Source organism: Mus caroli, unplaced genomic scaffold (assembly GCF_978045245.1).
Source record: "Mus caroli unplaced genomic scaffold, Mus_caroli_1 scaffold_17, whole genome shotgun sequence".
NCBI classification, from domain to species: Eukaryota; Metazoa; Chordata; class Mammalia; order Rodentia; family Muridae; genus Mus; species Mus caroli.
In genome coordinates this window covers 11,548,665-11,567,804 of record NW_028227272.1, presented here as the reverse complement: position 1 = coordinate 11,567,804, position 19,140 = coordinate 11,548,665, and positions in this window count along the sequence as shown.

Sequence of the window (19,140 nt, the reverse complement as noted above, 5' to 3'; positions counted from 1 at the left end):
CTGTATTAATTTGTACACCTACCAAAAGTGCATAAAAATTCCTCTCTATCCACATCCTCTTCAGCATTTAATTTCAGAGCTCTTGATAATAGCCATCAAGACTGTGTGGTGAGGTGGTAACTCAAAGTAGTTTTAACTCAAAGTAGTTTATCTCACATTTAAGGATATGGGACACTGTTTAAAATAGTTATTCGCCACTTGTGAGATTTTTTTAAAACTGTCTACTTGGTTCATTTATCCAATGATTGGCAGTTGATGTACAGTAGGTTGACTCCAATTCTTTGCTGTAGTGAACAAAACAGCAGTTTGTTCCTTAATGTTTACTTTCTGCAATTCTTTGTGAATTCTGAATATTAGTCATTTCTCTGAAGAATAGACAATGAAGACTTCACCCATGCTATGGGCTCTGTTTGCTCTGCTGGTCATTGTTGTTGTTGATAACACAGGTTTAGAAACTGTGTTATTTGTTGGTATTCTATTCAAATATCTTGATTATCCCTTTTACTGTCCTCTAGAAGTTTCAGTATTTCAGATTTGAAATTCAGGTCTTTGATTAATTTTTGAATTGCTTTTGTACTAATCTAATTTCATTCTTTCACAACCAGAAATCTGTTTTTACCAACACTATTTGTTGAATATTTTACCCAATGTAAAATATTCAACTTCTCACTTCTGTTAAAGATTTACTTCGTGTAGCCTTGTCATTTTATTCGTGGGTCCTTTACTTTATTTCATTGATCTACATGTCTCTTTTTATACCAGAATGTATTTATCACTGTAGCACTAAAGTATAACTTGGAGCCAAGTATTGTAATATCTCAAGTTGTGATCTCACTCTTTAGAATTACTTTGTTTATTCGTGCTCTTTTGTGTTCTCTGTATTGTTTTGTTTTTCTAAACTTTGAAATATGACATCAGAATTCTGATAGTTATTGCATTAATTCTGAAAATCAGTTTTAGTAGGATAGTCATTTTCACAGTATGAACTCTGCCAACCCAGGAACATGAACATCTTTGCAACATCAAGTATATTCTGTGTTTTCTGTTTTCAGTACCTTGAAGTTTCATCGTGAAGATCTTTCAGCTCTTTACTTAAATGTATTCCGGAATACATAATTTTGAGGGAATTATTTTGGATAGAATATTTTTCTGACTTCTTTCTCTGAGAGAAGACTATTGTTGTAAGCGAACTTTACTTCTCTTTCTTTCTTCCTTCCCTCCTTTCTTCCTTTCTTCCTTTCTTCCTTCCTTCCTTTCTTTCTTCCTTCCTTCCATCCATCCTTCCATCCTTTTCTTTCTTTCTTTCTTTCTTTCTTTCTTTCTTTCTTTCTTTCTTTCTTTCTTTCTTTTTTCTTTCTTTCTTCCTTCCTTCCTTCCTTCCTTCCTTTCTTTCTTTCTTTCTTTCTTTCTTTCTTTTTTTTTAAACAATTGATATTTATTAGATAATAATAATGCATAGAAAGTACAAGAAAACAGTATAAACATTTTCCCAAAGATAAATGAGAAGATAAATCTTCTTCACACAAACTATACATATAATCATACACATTAAAAAATGGAACTGGTTACAAAAATGAATTTTGTGATACTCTTTGAATTTTCTTCTTTTTTTTGATTTTTAATATTTTTATTACATATTTTCCTCAATTACATTTCCAATGCTATCCCAAAAGTCCCCCATAGCGCCCCCCACTTCCCTACCCACCCATTCCCATTCTTTTGGCCCTGGCATTCCCCTATATTGGGGCATATAAAGTTTGCAAGTCCAATGGGCCTCTCTTTCCAGTGATGGCCGACTAGGCCATCTTTCGATACATATGCAGCTAGAGACAAGAGCTCCGGGGTTCTGGTTAGTACATCATGTTGTTCCAACAATAGGGTTGCAGATCCCTTTAGCTCCTTGGGTACTTTCTCTAGCTTCTCCATTGGGAGCCCTGTGATACATCCAATAGCTGACTGTGAACATCCACTCCTGTGTTTGCTAGGCCCCGGCATCGTCTCACAAGAGACAGCTATATTTGGGTCCTTTCAGCAAAATCTTGCTAGTGTATGTAATGGTGTCAGCGTTTAGAAGCTGATTATGGGATGGATCCCTGGATACGGCAGTCTCTAAATGGTCCATCCTTTCATCACAGCTACGAACTTTGTCTCTGTAACTCCTTCCCTGGGTGTTTTGTTCCCAATTCTAAGAAGGTGCACAGTGTCCACACCTTGGTCTTCATTCTTCTTGAGTTTCATGCGTTTAGCAAATTGTATCTTATATCTTGGGTATCCTAAGTTTTGGGCTAATATCCACTTATCAGTGAATACATATTGTGTGAGTTCTTTTGTGATTGTGTTACTTCACTCAAGATGATGCCCTCCAGGTCCATCCATTTGGCTAGGAATTTCATAAATTCATTCTTTTTAATAGCTGAGTAGTACTCCATTGTGTAAATGTACCATAATTTCTGTATCCATTCCTCTGTTGAGGGACATCTGGGTTCTTTCCAGCTTCTGGCTATTATAAATAGGGCTGCTATGAACATAGTGGAGCATGTGTCCTTTTTACCGGTTGGGATATCTTCTGGATATATGCCCAGGAGAGGTATTGCTGGATCCTCCGGTAGTACTATGTCCAATTTTCTGAGGAACCGCCAGACTGATTTCCAGAGTGGTTGTACAAGCTTGCAATCCCACCAACAATGGAGGAGTGTTCCTCTTTCTCCACATCCTCGCCAGCATCTGCTGTCACCTGAATTTTTGATCTTAGCCATTCTGACTGGTGTGAGGTGGAATCTCAGGGTTGTTTTGATTTGCATTTCCCTGATGATTAAGGATGTTGAACATTTTTTCAGGTGCTTCTCTGCCATTCGGTATTCCTCAGGTGAGAATTCTTTGTTCAATTCTGAGCCCCATTTTTAATGGGGTTATTTGACTTTCTGGAGTCCACCTTCTTGAGTTCTTTATATATATTGGATATTAGTCCCTTATCTGATTTAGGATAGGTGAAGATCCTTTCCCAATCTGTTGGTGGTTTTTTTGTCTTATTGATGGTGTCTTTAGCCTTGCAGAAGCTTTGTAGTTTCATGAGGTCCCACTTGTCAATTCTCGATCTTACAGCACAAGCCATTACTGTTCTATTCAGGAATTTTTCCCCTGTGCCCATATCTTCAAGGCTTTTCCCCACTTTCTCCTCTATAAGTTTCAGTGTCTCTGGTTTTATGTGAAGTTCCTTGATCCACTTAGACTTGACCTTAGTACAAGGAGATAGGAATGGATCGATTCACATTCTTCTACATGTTAACAACCAGTTGTGCCAGCACCATTTGTTGAAAATGCTGTCTTTCTTCCACTGGATGTTATTAGCTCCCTTGTCGAAGATCAAGTGACCGTAGGTGTGTGGGTTCATTTCTGGGTCTTCAATTCTATTCCATTGGTCTATTTGTCTGTCACTATACCAGTACCATGCAGTTTTTATCACAATTGCTCTGTAGTAGAGCTTAGGTCCGGCATGGTGATTCCACCAGAGGTTCTTTTATCCTTGAGAAGAGTTTTTGCTATCCTAGGTTTTTTGTTATTCCAGATGAATTTGCAGATTGCGCTTTCTAATTCGTTGAAGAATTGATTTGGAATTTTGATGGGGATTGCATTGAATCTGTAGATTGCTTTTGGCAAGATAGCCATTTTTACAATGTTGATCCTGCCAATCCATGAGCATGGGAGATCTTTCCATCTTCTGAGATCTTCTATAATTTCTTTCTTCAGAGACTTGAAGTTTTTTTTTTCACTGTTTTTTTTTATTACATATTTTCCTCAATTACATTTCCAATGCTATCCCAAAAGTCCCCCATACCGCCCCCCACTTCCCTACCCTCCCATTCCCATTCTTTTGGCCCTGGCATTCCCCTATATTGGGGCATATAAAGTTTGCAAGTCCAATGGGCCTCTCTTTCCAGTGATGGCCGACTAGTCCATCTTTCGATACATATGCAGCTAGAGACAAGAGCTCCGGGGTACTGGTTAGTTCATCATGTTGTTCCAACTATAGGGTTGCAGATCCCTTTAGCTCCTTGGGTACTTTCTCTAGCTTCTCCATTGGGAGCCCTGTGATACATCCAATAGCTGACTGTGAGCATCCACTCCTGTGTTTGCTAGGCCCCTGCATAGTCTCACAAGAGACAGCTATCTTTGGGTCCTTTCAGCAAAATCTTGCTAGTGTATGCAATGGTGTCAGCGTTTAGAAGCTGATTATGGGATGGATCCCTGGATACGGCAGTCTCTAAATGGTCCATCCTTTCATCACAGCTCCGAACTTTGTCTCTGTAACTCCTTCCCTGGGTGTTTTGTTCCCAATTCTAAGAAGGGGCACAGTGTCCACATTTTGGTCTTCATTCTTCTTGAGTTTCATGCGTTTAGCAAATTGTATCTTATATCTTGGGTATCCTAAGTTTTGGGCTAATATCCACTTATCAGTGAATACATATTGTGTGAGTTCCTTTGTGATTGTGTTACCTCACTCAAGATGATGCCCTCCAGGTCCATCCATTTGGCTAGGAATTTCATAAATTCATTCTTTTTAATAGCTGAGTAGTACTCCATTGTGTAAATGTACCATAATTTCTGTATCCATTCCTCTGTTGAGGGACATCTGGGTTCTTTCCAGCTTCTGGCTATTATAAATAGGGCTGCTATGTACATAGTGGAGCATGTGTCCTTCTTACCGGTTGGGACATCTTCTGGATATATGCCCAGAAGAGGTATTGCTGGATTCTCCGGTAGTACTATGTCCAATTTTCTGAGGAACCGCCAGACTGATTTCCAGAGTGGTTGTACAAGCTTGCAATCCCACCAACAATGGAGGAGTGTTCCTCTTTCTCCACATCCCCGCCAGCATCTGCTGTCACCTGAATTTTTGATCTTAGCCATTCTGACTGGTGTGAGGTGGAATCTCAGGGTTGTTTTGATTTGCATTTCCCTGATGATTAAGGATGTTGAACATTTTTTCAGGTGCTTCTCTGCCATTTGGTATTTTTCAGGTGAGAATTCTTTGTTCAATTCTGAGCCCCATTTTTTAATGGGGTTATTTGACTTTCTGGAGTCCACCTTCTTGAGTTCCTTATATATATTGGATATTAGACCCTTAAATGATTTAGGATAGGTAAAGATCCTTTCCCAATCTGTTGGTGGTTTTTGTCTTATTGATGGTGTCTTTTGCCTTGCAGCAGCTTTGCAGTTTCATGAGGTCCCACTTGTCAATTCTCGATCTTACAGCACAAGCCATTGCTGTTCTATTCAAGAATTTTTCCCCTGTGCCCATATCTTCAAGGCTTTTCCCCACTTTCTCCTCTATAAGTTTCAGTGTCTCTGGTTTTATGTGAAGTTCCTTGATCCACTTAGACTTGACCTTAGTACAAGGAGATAGGAATGGATCGATTGGCATTCTTCTACATGATAACAACCAGTTGTGCCAGCACCATTTGTTGAAAATGCTGTCTTTCTTCCACTGGATGTTTTTAGCTCCCTTGTCGAAGATCAAGTGACCGTAGGTGTGTGGGTTCATTTCTGGGTCTTCAATTCTATTCCATTGGTCTATTTGTCTGTCACTATACCAGTACCATGCAGTTTTTATCACAATTGCTCTGTAGTAAAGCTTTAGGTCTGGCATGGTGATTCCACCAGAGGTTCTTTTATCCTTGAGAAGAGTTTTTGCTATCCTAGGTTTTTTGTTATTCCAGATGAATTTGCAGATTGCGCTTTCTAATTCGTTGAAGAATTGATTTGGAATTTTGATGGGGATTGCATTGAATCTGTAGATTGCTTTTGGCAAGATAGCCATTTTTACAATGTTGATCCTGCCAATCCATGAGCATGGGAGATCTTTCCATCTTCTGAGATCTTCTATAATTTCTTTCTTCAGAGACTTGAAGTTTTTTTTTTCACTGTTTTTTTTTATTACATATTTTCCTCAATTACATTTCCAATGCTATCCCAAAAGTCCCCCATACCGCCCCCCACTTCCCTACCCTCCCATTCCCATTCTTTTGGCCCTGGCATTCCCCTATATTGGGGCATATAAAGTTTGCAAGTCCAATGGGCCTCTCTTTCCAGTGATGGCCGACTAGTCCATCTTTCGATACATATGCAGCTAGAGACAAGAGCTCCGGGGTACTGGTTAGTTCATCATGTTGTTCCAACTATAGGGTTGCAGATCCCTTTAGCTCCTTGGGTACTTTCTCTAGCTTCTCCATTGGGAGCCCTGTGATACATCCAATAGCTGACTGTGAGCATCCACTCCTGTGTTTGCTAGGCCCCTGCATAGTCTCACAAGAGACAGCTATCTTTGGGTCCTTTCAGCAAAATCTTGCTAGTGTATGCAATGGTGTCAGCGTTTAGAAGCTGATTATGGGATGGATCCCTGGATACGGCAGTCTCTAGATGGTCCATCCTTTCATCACAGCTCCGAACTTTGTCTCTGTAACTCCTTCCCTGGGTGTTTTGTTCCCAATTCTAAGAAGGGGCACAGTGTCCACATTTTGGTCTTCATTCTTCTTGAGTTTCATGCGTTTAGCAAATTGTATCTTATATCTTGGGTATCCTAAGTTTTGGGCTAATATCCACTTATCAGTGAATACATATTGTGTGAGTTCCTTTGTGATTGTGTTACCTCACTCAAGATGATGCCCTCCAGGTCCATCCATTTGGCTAGGAATTTCATAAATTCATTCTTTTTAATAGCTGAGTAGTACTCCATTGTGTAAATGTACCATAATTTCTGTATCCATTCCTCTGTTGAGGGACATCTGGGTTCTTTCCAGCTTCTGGCTATTATAAATAGGGCTGCTATGTACATAGTGGAGCATGTGTCCTTCTTACCGGTTGGGACATCTTCTGGATATATGCCCAGAAGAGGTATTGCTGGATTCTCCGGTAGTACTATGTCCAATTTTCTGAGGAACCGCCAGACTGATTTCCAGAGTGGTTGTACAAGCTTGCAATCCCACCAACAATGGAGGAGTGTTCCTCTTTCTCCACATCCCCGCCAGCATCTGCTGTCACCTGAATTTTTGATCTTAGCCATTCTGACTGGTGTGAGGTGGAATCTCAGGGTTGTTTTGATTTGCATTTCCCTGATGATTAAGGATGTTGAACATTTTTTCAGGTGCTTCTCTGCCATTTGGTATTTTTCAGGTGAGAATTCTTTGTTCAATTCTGAGCCCCATTTTTTAATGGGGTTATTTGACTTTCTGGAGTCCACCTTCTTGAGTTCCTTATATATATTGGATATTAGACCCTTAAATGATTTAGGATAGGTAAAGATCCTTTCCCAATCTGTTGGTGGTTTTTGTCTTATTGATGGTGTCTTTTGCCTTGCAGCAGCTTTGCAGTTTCATGAGGTCCCACTTGTCAATTCTCGATCTTACAGCACAAGCCATTGCTGTTCTATTCAAGAATTTTTCCCCTGTGCCCATATCTTCAAGGCTTTTCCCCACTTTCTCCTCTATAAGTTTCAGTGTCTCTGGTTTTATGTGAAGTTCCTTGATCCACTTAGACTTGACCTTAGTACAAGGAGATAGGAATGGATCGATTCGCATTCTTCTACATGATAACAACCAGTTGTGCCAGCACCATTTGTTGAAAATGCTGTCTTTCTTCCACTGGATGTTTTTAGCTCCCTTGTCGAAGATCAAGTGACCGTAGGTGTGTGGGTTCATTTCTGGGTCTTCAATTCTATTCCATTGGTCTATTTGTCTGTCACTATACCAGTACCATGCAGTTTTTATCACAATTGCTCTGTAGTAAAGCTTTAGGTCTGGCATGGTGATTCCACCAGAGGTTCTTTTATCCTTGAGAAGAGTTTTTGCTATCCTAGGTTTTTTGTTATTCCAGATGAATTTGCAGATTGCGCTTTCTAATTCGTTGAAGAATTGATTTGGAATTTTGATGGGGATTGCATTGAATCTGTAGATTGCTTTTGGCAAGATAGCCATTTTTACAATGTTGATCCTGCCAATCCATGAGCATGGGAGATCTTTCCATCTTCTGAGATCTTCTAGAATTTCTTTCTTCAGAGACTTGAAGTTTTTTTTTTCACTGTTTTTTTTTATTACATATTTTCCTCAATTACATTTCCAATGCTATCCCAAAAGTCCCCCATACCGCCCCCCACTTCCCTACCCTCCCATTCCCATTCTTTTGGCCCTGGCATTCCCCTATATTGGGGCATATAAAGTTTGCAAGTCCAATGGGCCTCTCTTTCCAGTGATGGCCGACTAGTCCATCTTTCGATACATATGCAGCTAGAGACAAGAGCTCCGGGGTACTGGTTAGTTCATCATGTTGTTCCAACTATAGGGTTGCAGATCCCTTTAGCTCCTTGGGTACTTTCTCTAGCTTCTCCATTGGGAGCCCTGTGATACATCCAATAGCTGACTGTGAGCATCCACTCCTGTGTTTGCTAGGCCCCTGCATAGTCTCACAAGAGACAGCTATCTTTGGGTCCTTTCAGCAAAATCTTGCTAGTGTATGCAATGGTGTCAGCGTTTAGAAGCTGATTATGGGATGGATCCCTGGATACGGCAGTCTCTAGATGGTCCATCCTTTCATCACAGCTCCGAACTTTGTCTCTGTAACTCCTTCCCTGGGTGTTTTGTTCCCAATTCTAAGAAGGGGCACAGTGTCCACATTTTGGTCTTCATTCTTCTTGAGTTTCATGCGTTTAGCAAATTGTATCTTATATCTTGGGTATCCTAAGTTTTGGGCTAATATCCACTTATCAGTGAATACATATTGTGTGAGTTCCTTTGTGATTGTGTTACCTCACTCAAGATGATGCCCTCCAGGTCCATCCATTTGGCTAGGAATTTCATAAATTCATTCTTTTTAATAGCTGAGTAGTACTCCATTGTGTAAATGTACCATAATTTCTGTATCCATTCCTCTGTTGAGGGACATCTGGGTTCTTTCCAGCTTCTGGCTATTATAAATAGGGCTGCTATGTACATAGTGGAGCATGTGTCCTTCTTACCGGTTGGGACATCTTCTGGATATATGCCCAGAAGAGGTATTGCTGGATTCTCCGGTAGTACTATGTCCAATTTTCTGAGGAACCGCCAGACTGATTTCCAGAGTGGTTGTACAAGCTTGCAATCCCACCAACAATGGAGGAGTGTTCCTCTTTCTCCACATCCCCGCCAGCATCTGCTGTCACCTGAATTTTTGATCTTAGCCATTCTGACTGGTGTGAGGTGGAATCTCAGGGTTGTTTTGATTTGCATTTCCCTGATGATTAAGGATGTTGAACATTTTTTCAGGTGCTTCTCTGCCATTTGGTATTTTTCAGGTGAGAATTCTTTGTTCAATTCTGAGCCCCATTTTTTAATGGGGTTATTTGACTTTCTGGAGTCCACCTTCTTGAGTTCCTTATATATATTGGATATTAGACCCTTAAATGATTTAGGATAGGTAAAGATCCTTTCCCAATCTGTTGGTGGTTTTTGTCTTATTGATGGTGTCTTTTGCCTTGCAGCAGCTTTGCAGTTTCATGAGGTCCCACTTGTCAATTCTCGATCTTACAGCACAAGCCATTGCTGTTCTATTCAAGAATTTTTCCCCTGTGCCCATATCTTCAAGGCTTTTCCCCACTTTCTCCTCTATAAGTTTCAGTGTCTCTGGTTTTATGTGAAGTTCCTTGATCCACTTAGACTTGACCTTAGTACAAGGAGATAGGAATGGATCGATTGGCATTCTTCTACATGATAACAACCAGTTGTGCCAGCACCATTTGTTGAAAATGCTGTCTTTCTTCCACTGGATGTTTTTAGCTCCCTTGTCGAAGATCAAGTGACCGTAGGTGTGTGGGTTCATTTCTGGGTCTTCAATTCTATTCCATTGGTCTATTTGTCTGTCACTATACCAGTACCATGCAGTTTTTATCACAATTGCTCTGTAGTAAAGCTTTAGGTCTGGCATGGTGATTCCACCAGAGGTTCTTTTATCCTTGAGAAGAGTTTTTGCTATCCTAGGTTTTTTGTTATTCCAGATGAATTTGCAGATTGCGCTTTCTAATTCGTTGAAGAATTGATTTGGAATTTTGATGGGGATTGCATTGAATCTGTAGATTGCTTTTGGCAAGATAGCCATTTTAAAATGTTGATCCTGCCAATCCATGAGCATGGAAGATCTTTCCATCTTCTGAGATCTTCTAGAATTTCTTTCTTCAGAGACTTGAAGTTCTTATTATACAGATCTTTCACTTCCTTAGTTAGAGTCACGCCAAGATATTTTATATTATTTGTGACTATTGAGAAGGGTGTTGTTTCCCTAATTTCTTTCTCAGCCTGTTTATTCTTTGTGTAGAGAAAGGCCATTGATTTGTTTGAGTTAATTTTATATCCAGCTACTTCACAGAAGCTGTTTATCAGGTTTAGGAGTTCTCTGGTGGAATTTTTAGGGTCACTTATATATACTATCATATCATCTGCAAAAAGTGATATTTTGACTTCATCTTTTCCAATTTGTATCCCTTTGATCTCCTTTTGTTGTCGAATTGCTCTGGCTAGGACTTCAAGTACTATGTTGAATAGGTATGGAGAAAGTGGACAGCCTTGTCTAGTCCCTGATTTTAGAGGGATTACTTCAAGCTTCTCACCATTTACTTTGATGTTGGCTACTGGTTTGCTGTATATTGCTTTTATCATGTTTAGGTATGGGCCTTGAATTCCTGATCTTTCCAAGACTTTTATCATGAATGGGTGTTGGATCTTGTCAAATGCTTTTTCCGCATCTAACGAGATGACCATGTGGTTTTTGTCTTTGAGTTTGTTTATATACTGGATTACGTTGATGGATTTCCGTATATTGAACCATCCCTGCATCACTGGGATGAAATCTACTTTGTCAGGATGGATGATTGTTTTGATGTGTTCTTGGATTCGGTTAGCAAGAACTTTATTGAGGATTTTTGCATCAATATTCATAAGGGAAATTGGTCTGAAGTTTTCTATCTTTGTTGGGTCTTTTTGTGGTTTAGGTATCAGAGTAATTGTGGCTTCATAGAATGCGTTGGGTAGATTACCTTCTGTTTCTATTTTGTGGAACAGTTTGCGAAGAACTGGGATTAGATCTTCTTTGAAGGTCTGATAGAACTCTGCACTAAACCCATCTGGTCCTGGGCTTTTTTTAGTTGGGAGACTATTAATGACTGCTTCTATTTCTTTGGGGGATATAGGGCTGTTTAGATCATTAACCTGATCTTGATTCAACTTTGGTACCTGGTATCTGTCTAGGAACTTCTCCATTTCATCCAGGTTCTCCAGTTTTGTTGAGTATAGCCTTTGGTAGAAGGATCTGATGGTGTTTTGGATGTCTTCAGGATCTGTTGTTATGTCTCCTTTTTCATTTCTGATTTTGTTAATTAGGATGCTTTCCCTGTGCCCTCTAGTGAGTCTGGCTAAGGGTTTATCTATCTTGTTGATTTTCTCAAAGAACCAGCTCCTTGATTGGTTGATTCTTTGAATAGTTTTTCTTGTTTCCACTTGGTTGATTTCGCCCCTGAGTTTGATTATTTCCTGCCGTCTACTCCTCTTGGGTGAATTTGCTTCCTTTTGTTCTAGTGCTTTTAGGTGTGTTGTTAAGCTGCTAATGTGTGCTCTCTCTAGTTTCCTTTTGGAGGCACTCAGAGCTATGAGTTTTCCTCTTAGAAATGCTTTCATTGTGTCCCATAAGTTTGGGTATGTTGTGGCTTCATTTTCATTGAACTCTAAAAAGTCGTTAATTTCTTTCTTTATTCCTTCTTTGACCAAGGTATCATTGAGAAGAGTGTTGTTCAGTTTCCACGTGAAGGTTGGCTTTCAATTATTTATTTTGTTATTGAAGATCAGCCTTAGTCCATGGTGATCTGATAGGATGCATGGGACAATTTCAATATTTTTGTATCTGTTGAGGCCTGTTTTGTGACCAGTTATGTGGTCAATTTTGGAGAAGGTACCATGAGGTGCTGAGAAGAAGGTATATCCTTTTGTTTTAGGATAGAATGTTCTGTAGATATCTGCCAGATCCATTTGATTCATAATTTCTCTTAGTTTCTCTGTGTCCCTGTTTAGTTTCTGTTTCCATGATCTGTCCATTGGTGAAAGTGGTGTGTTGAAGTCTCCCACTATTATTGTATGAGGTGCAATGTGTGCTTTGAGATTTACTAAAGTTTCTTTAATGAATGTGGCTGCCTTTGTATTTGGAGCATAGATATTCAGGATTGATAGTTCCTCTTGGAGGATTTTACCTTTGATGAGTATGAAGTGTCCCTCCCTGTCTTTTTTAATGACTTTGGGTTGGAAGTCAATCTTATCAGATATTAGAATGGCTACTCCAGCTTGTTTCTTCATACCATTTGCTTGGAAAATTGTTTTCCAGCCTTTCATTCTGAGGTAGTGTCTATCTTTTTCTCTGAGATGAGTTTCCTTTAAGCAGCAAAAAGTTGGGTCTTGTTTGTGTAGCCAGTTTGTTAGTCTATGTCTTTTTATCGGGGAGTTGAGTCCATTGATATTAAGAGATATTAAGAAAAAGTAATTGTTGTTTCCTGTTATTTTTGTTGTTAAAGTTGGCATTCTGTTCTTGTGGCTGTCTTCTTTTAGGTTTGTTGAGGGATTACCTTCTTGTTGTTTCTAGGGCGTGGTTCCTGTCCTTGTATTGGTATTTTTCTGTTATTATCCTTTGAAGGGCTGGATTCGTGGAGAGATAATGTGTGAATTTGGTTTTGTCGTGGAATACTTTGGTTTCTCCATCTATGTTAATTGAGAGTTTGGCTGGGTATAGTAGCCTGGGCTGGAATTTGTGTTCTTTTAGTGTCTGTATAACATCCGTCCAGGATCTTCTGGCTTTCATAGTCTCTGGTGAAAAATCTGGTGTAATTCTGATAGGCTTGCCTTTATATGTTACTTGGCCTTTTTCTCTTACTGCTTTTAGTATTCTATCTTTATTTAGAGCATTTGTTGTTCTGATTATTATGTGTCGGGAGGTATTTCTTTTCTGGTCCAGTCTATTATGAGTTCTGTAGGCTTCTTGTATGTTCATGGGTATCTCTTTCTTTAGATTTGGAAGTTTTCTTCTATAATTTTGTTGAAGATGTTTGCTGGTCCTTTGAGTTGAAAATCTTCATTCTCATCCACTCCTATTATCCGTAGGTTTGGTCTTCTCATTGTGTCCTGTATTTCTTGGATGTTTTGAGTTAGGATCTTTTTGCATTTTACATTTTCCTTGATTGTTGTGCCGATGTTCTCTATGGAATCTTCTGCACCTGAGATTCTCTCTTCCATCTCTTGTATTCTGTTGCTGATGCTCGTATCTATGGTTCCAGATTTCTTTCCTAGGGTTTCTATCTCCAGTGTTGCCTCATTTTGGGTTTTCTTTATTGTGTCTACTTCCCTTTTTAGGTCTAGTATGGTTTTGTTCATTTCCATCATCTGTTTGGATGTGTTTTCCTGTTTTTCTTTAAGGACTTCTACCTGTTTGATTGTGTTATTCTGTTTTTCTTTAAGGACTTCTACCTGTTTGATTGTGTTATCCTGTTTTTCTTTAAGGACTTGTAACTCTTTAGCCATGTTCTCCTGTAATTCTTTAAGTGAGTTATTAAAGTCCTTCTTGATGTCCTCTACCATCATCATGAGATATGCTTTTAGATCCGTGTCTAGCTTTTCCGGTGTGTTGGGGTGCCCTGGACTGGACGAAGTGGGGGTGCTGGGTTCTGATGATGGTGAGTGGTCTTGGTTCCTGTTAGTAAGATTATTACGTTTACCTTTCGCCATCTGGTAATCTCTGGGGTTAGTTGTTATCGTTGTCACTGTTTAAAGATTGGAGCAGAAGCTGTGTTCCACTCACCAGCAGTCTCAAAATCCTGTGGCGGGGGTCGTGGGTAGCTGATGGTACCCCGGTGCTGGTCCAGCCGGAAGAGGCCTGTGGTCCTACTCAGGCCGGTTTTCTGCTTCCCTAACTAATGCAGTCTCTGGTCCCGCGCGCAATTGGATTGGAGCAGAAGCTGTGTTCCACTCACCAGAAGTCTTAAGATCCTGTGGCGGGTGTTGTGGGTAGCTGGCGAGTGTCAGCCGACCCTGCACCCTAGCTGCCCCGGTGCTTTTCTGACCGGAAGAGGCTTGTGGCCCTATGTAGGCCGGATTTCTCTCTCCCCAACCAGAGCAGTCTCAGGTCCCGCGTGATTGGACTGGAGCAAAAGCTGTGTTCCACTCACCAGCAGTCTCAAAATCCTGTGTCGGGGGTTGTGGGTAGCTGGCGGGTGTCAAGCGACCCTGCGCTCAAGCTACCCCTGTGCTGATCTGGCCGGATGAGGCCTGTGGCCCTACTCAGGCCGGTTTCTGCTTCCCTAGCTAATGCAGTCTCAGGTCCCGCGCGCAATTGGATTGGAGCAGAAGCTGTGTTCCACTCACCAGAAGTCTTAAGATCCTGTGGCGGGTGTTGTGGGTAGCTGGCGAGTGTCAGCTGACCCTGCGCCCTAGCTGCCCTGGTGCTTTTCTGACCGGAAGAGGCTTGTGGCCCTATGTAGGCCGGATTTCTCTCTCCCCAACCAGAGCAGTCTCAGGTCCCGTGTGATTGGACTGGAGCAGAAGCTGTGTTTTACTCACCAGCAGTCCCAAAATCCTGTGGCGGGGGTCCTGGGTAGCTGGCGGGTGTCAGGCAACCCTGTGCTCTAGCTATCCCGGCACTGATCCGGCCGGATGAGGCCTGTGGCCCTACTCAGGCCGGTTTCTGCTTCCCTAACTAATGCAGTCTCAGGTCCCGCGTGCAATTGGATTGGAGCAGAAGCTGTGTTCCACTCACCAGAAGTCTTAAGATCCTGTGGCGGGTGTTGTGGGTAGCTGGCGAGTGTCAGCCGACCCTGCGCCCTAGCTGCCCTGGTGCTTTTCTGACCGGAAGAGGCTTGTGGCCCTATTTCTTTCTTTCTTTCTTTCTTTCTTTCTTTCTTTCTTTCTTTCTTTCTTTCTTTCTTTCTTCCTGCATACTTCTACTGTGTGTGGGCTGAATATGGAGCATGCAAGTGAGGTAGGAAGACAACTGTAAAGTCTACTATCTACTTTCTTTGTGAGGTCTATTGATCAAATTCAGGAAGCTTGGCTTACACAGTGAGTATATTTTTCCATGGAGCCATATTGCCAGGCCAGACCCAAATGATTTTTTTAAAAAAACTTGACACCAGGTTAGCCCCAGCTTAATCTGAATGATTGTTAGTTTAGATGGTATTACACATCAACAAATTAAGACTGAATTTTAGTTTAGATAGCTACATTTGAAGTAAATTTTAAATATTATTTCTTCATCCGTTTGAGCAATGAACAAAGTGAAAATGATTGCTAGTAAAAGTAGCATAGAATAAGGATGGTAAGAGTTAACTACTTAAGCACAAGGACAGAGGAGGGGAGGATACAACTTAATAATCATTCTGCTTTAAGATTTGAGTTTTTCATTTTCATGCAAAAATATTTATGGTAAAATTTTTAAAATTGATTTGAAACATATGTGTTTTAAAAGTAAAATCTGTGCTACTTAAAGCTCATTCAGAGGTAGAGAACTGGTTTGGTAGTTAACAGTATTTTTTGCTCTTGCAGAGAACCTAAATTCAGTTCCTACCACTTACAAGACTGCTCACAACTGGCAGTAACTCCATGTTCATGGAAGCTAATGCCTTCTTCTGTCCTCTGAAGGCAGCAGGCATGTATGTCATGCACATACAGACATGCAGGAGAAACACTTGGATGCATGACAAAAATGAAACTTAAAGCATTCATTAAACTCTTGCTTTCTTGCTCTTGCTTTGTCCCCTTGCTCTGCTCTCCTTCTCCCCATCCGTCCCCGCTCCAGGTGCTCAAGGCTTCCCTCTTCTCTCTCTCTCTCTCTCTCTCTCTCTCTCTCTCTCTCTCTCTCCTACTCCCTCAACTCCCCTCCCCATGCCCTGAATAAACTCTATTCTATATTTTAAAGAAATGTTCATTAAAGAAAAGGTCATTTGCAAAATTTCTTTTTTTCTTTTGCTCCATGATGTCTAATTAAAGTGAAGGGAACAATGTGCAGGAGCAAGAGAGTGGCAAGACTGAAAGTCATATTTCTTGCTCTTTATTTTCTCCCGTATTTTGTGAGTTACATGGGTACTTTTTGGAGTCCACCCTTATCTCTCTTTTAATGTTACTGTGTCTTTAAATTTCCACTCATAACTAGTCAGAGTACTGCAATGCACACACACAATCATATCTCCTGACATCGAGATTTACAGTTCATAGCGACACATAGAAACTGTGCTAAAGTTAGGTTCTGTTCATTATCCTCTCAACTATTAAATTTCAGATAAGTATTGCTTTTGTGTATCTGTTCACCTACCACAGGATCTGATGGTGGAGTCAAAATGAACTGACCTGGAAGTCTCCTCCCTGGGGATTAGTTCTCATAGTATATAAAGTTGCTGTGCAAGCTGCCAAAGGAGAAGCTGCCATCAATTGTCTCACGCAGTTGCAAAGCCTATGAACCATAACACTGAATGACACAGAAATACATCCCCAGAGTGTAACAGTGGCACTTATATTGTTGACACAATTATTAAATTGGAGTTAAGGTGCACTCAGTAGGAGGAGGCAATTCATGTCTGATAGAGTTAAGCCTAGAGAACTACCAGTTACTGATGAGAAGAACATACCCCTGCTATTTTCCTAAATCATTAAAATTTTTAATTACATTCTAAATATTTATTCCAATACCCATAAGTAATTGTAGTTCTCGTCTATCATCAAGTAAACTTCTCTTTGCAGGAATCAGAGACTGTCAAAGAAATCTATAATTGCTTAAAATACATAGAACAGCAGACTGTTGGTTACTTAGCACAGCTACTGCATTGATAACACAACCCCTACAACCAAAGACTTCGGAAGCAGGGAGGGGGAATTATAGGGGCCAGAGGACCAGGATCTATGTCATGGATTTCTGCCTTCTATATAGGATAGAGGAACCCATAATATCTTAAAAGTATAGTAGTCTAAACAAGAATTACACAGTGACACCATCAGACATGCTAACATGGATGAGGAAAACCTTATAAGGTACTACCCCTAAATAAAGAGCTACAGGTAATCAATGGTTACTGAAAGAGGAAGAACAAGTTTTCTCCAGGCATACATTCCCTGATAGTTTAATCATCCACAAGCAGTCAGCTCTAAACAAATATACATATGGTCAACACTAAATGCATCCAGCACGTTGTGTGTATATGCGTGCACATGCAAGTGCCCATGCAAATGTGTGTGTGTGTGTGTGTGTGTGTGTGTGTGTGAGCATGAGCATGTGCGTATGTGTGTGTGCATGTGTGCATGCATGCTAATTACAGGGAACATGTGAGGAATTGAAAGGGTGAGAAGGAGGAGTGGAAACTATGTAAATCAAATTATGTAAAATAAAAAGTACTCATGTATAAAACTCTAATATATACACACATATTAAAAAAGATCAAAATGTATACATTATTAAACATAATTCTAGTCTTTATGTCTTCTGCCATTTAAAAAATTGTATAAAATCCTCTGACTTCCATGATATTAGATGACAGTTCTGTTATTAATCTATTGGGGCTAGGTTGGTACTCAACAGCAACAAGTTTAGTTATTTCTTTTTGTATACTAGCTAAGTTTTCTCTTGTCTTTCCTTTTTAGACATTCAGTTATCATGTAGCCTGAAATCTATTTCCATTGAGTGTTCTTATTTAGAGATTGGTCATCTTTTGAAAAGTATGCTCTCTGCTTTTTGCCTTTTACATCCAAAAAGTGAATGTGTATGTTCTTTGAGCATTTTTGTTCTGAAACTCGAATGTTGTGTTTGTGGAAATCTTCCCTACTTTTTCCCTACTTCACAGCGGTTTCTCCCTCTTGTGTCTTTCTCTCCTTTGCTCCAATGGAAAAAATTCTGTTGGTTTGCTGTAATGTCACTGATTTCACCCTTGTCATCTTTACTTTGTTACTGAGCTAAGAAGTAGTATTTTTTCCTACATTATTTTTTAGTTTTAATGTTATCTATTTGTGAATTTATTTTTTAAATTTGAAATCTTAACACTGGGCCCAGCTCAATAATGGCATAGGTTAATTGTTTGTTTGTTTGTTTTTGTGACCTGTGACTTTTGTTAATATTTTATCTAATAATTCTAGACCCTTTCCTGAGCATTTAGCAAGTTATACTGCAAAGTCTTGCATAGAATAGACAATTTCTATTTTATAAAGCACTTGCTCAGTTTCAGCATGTGAGTCATGGGCAATTTGTGGACTGTGAATCAGATGGCAATTAAATTTCATAGTGTTTTCAGTATTCTCTTAATCTTTTCAGATTTCTGACCCCACTAGGGCTCGCTCCATTGAACCTACTACCCGAGTGTACAATAAAGCTGTCTCTAGATCAGAAAGTAAGAAGGCATCTGGTCCATGGGATGGTGCCTTCTGCCCTCAAGTTGACTCCTGAGAAAAGAGAAGTGGTCATCCTCTGTCCAGCCCATTAGTTCTGTCCTGTAGGTTACCACAGGAAAACACATAAGCTTGAATTCTCTCTCCTCCATCTGAGAAGCAGTACAAGTTAGAAAACAAGAAAGAAAAAGAGTGTTTCCTTTGGTGTCTTGCTGGAGCAAGGGAGATATCATCAAATAGATTTTCAGAGGCATGGAGTGAAATTCTGGAAGGAACCAACTTACTAAGGAATTCCATCTATGTACGTGTCAGCCTCTCTGGATGCAGAGGCTTATGCAAATGGACCGCAGTGAAGGCAAAGACGCACAACTCAACAGAATGCAAAGAATTAGTGTTTGTGCAGTGGTCAGCCATACATGGAACATATATCATCTCCTCCTACTAGGGCTTGGGGATATAAAGATTGAGGAGACAGAAATATTTTAAGAGTCAGAAGTCAAGAAGGACTGGCTGTGAAACAATATCTTCTGTCTGTGAGAAGACCTTCACACTCATGGACTCACAAGAGCTGTGGTTTCTTACATAAGACCTACACAAGAGCAAGCAAGTCAAGATTTCAGAATGAAGTCTGCAGGGGATTATGAACTCCCACCCCTGGTATAGGAACTATTGAAGTTGATCGTTGTTATGGAAGAGTCGGTTTTCTTTAGTGGTCTTTGTTAGG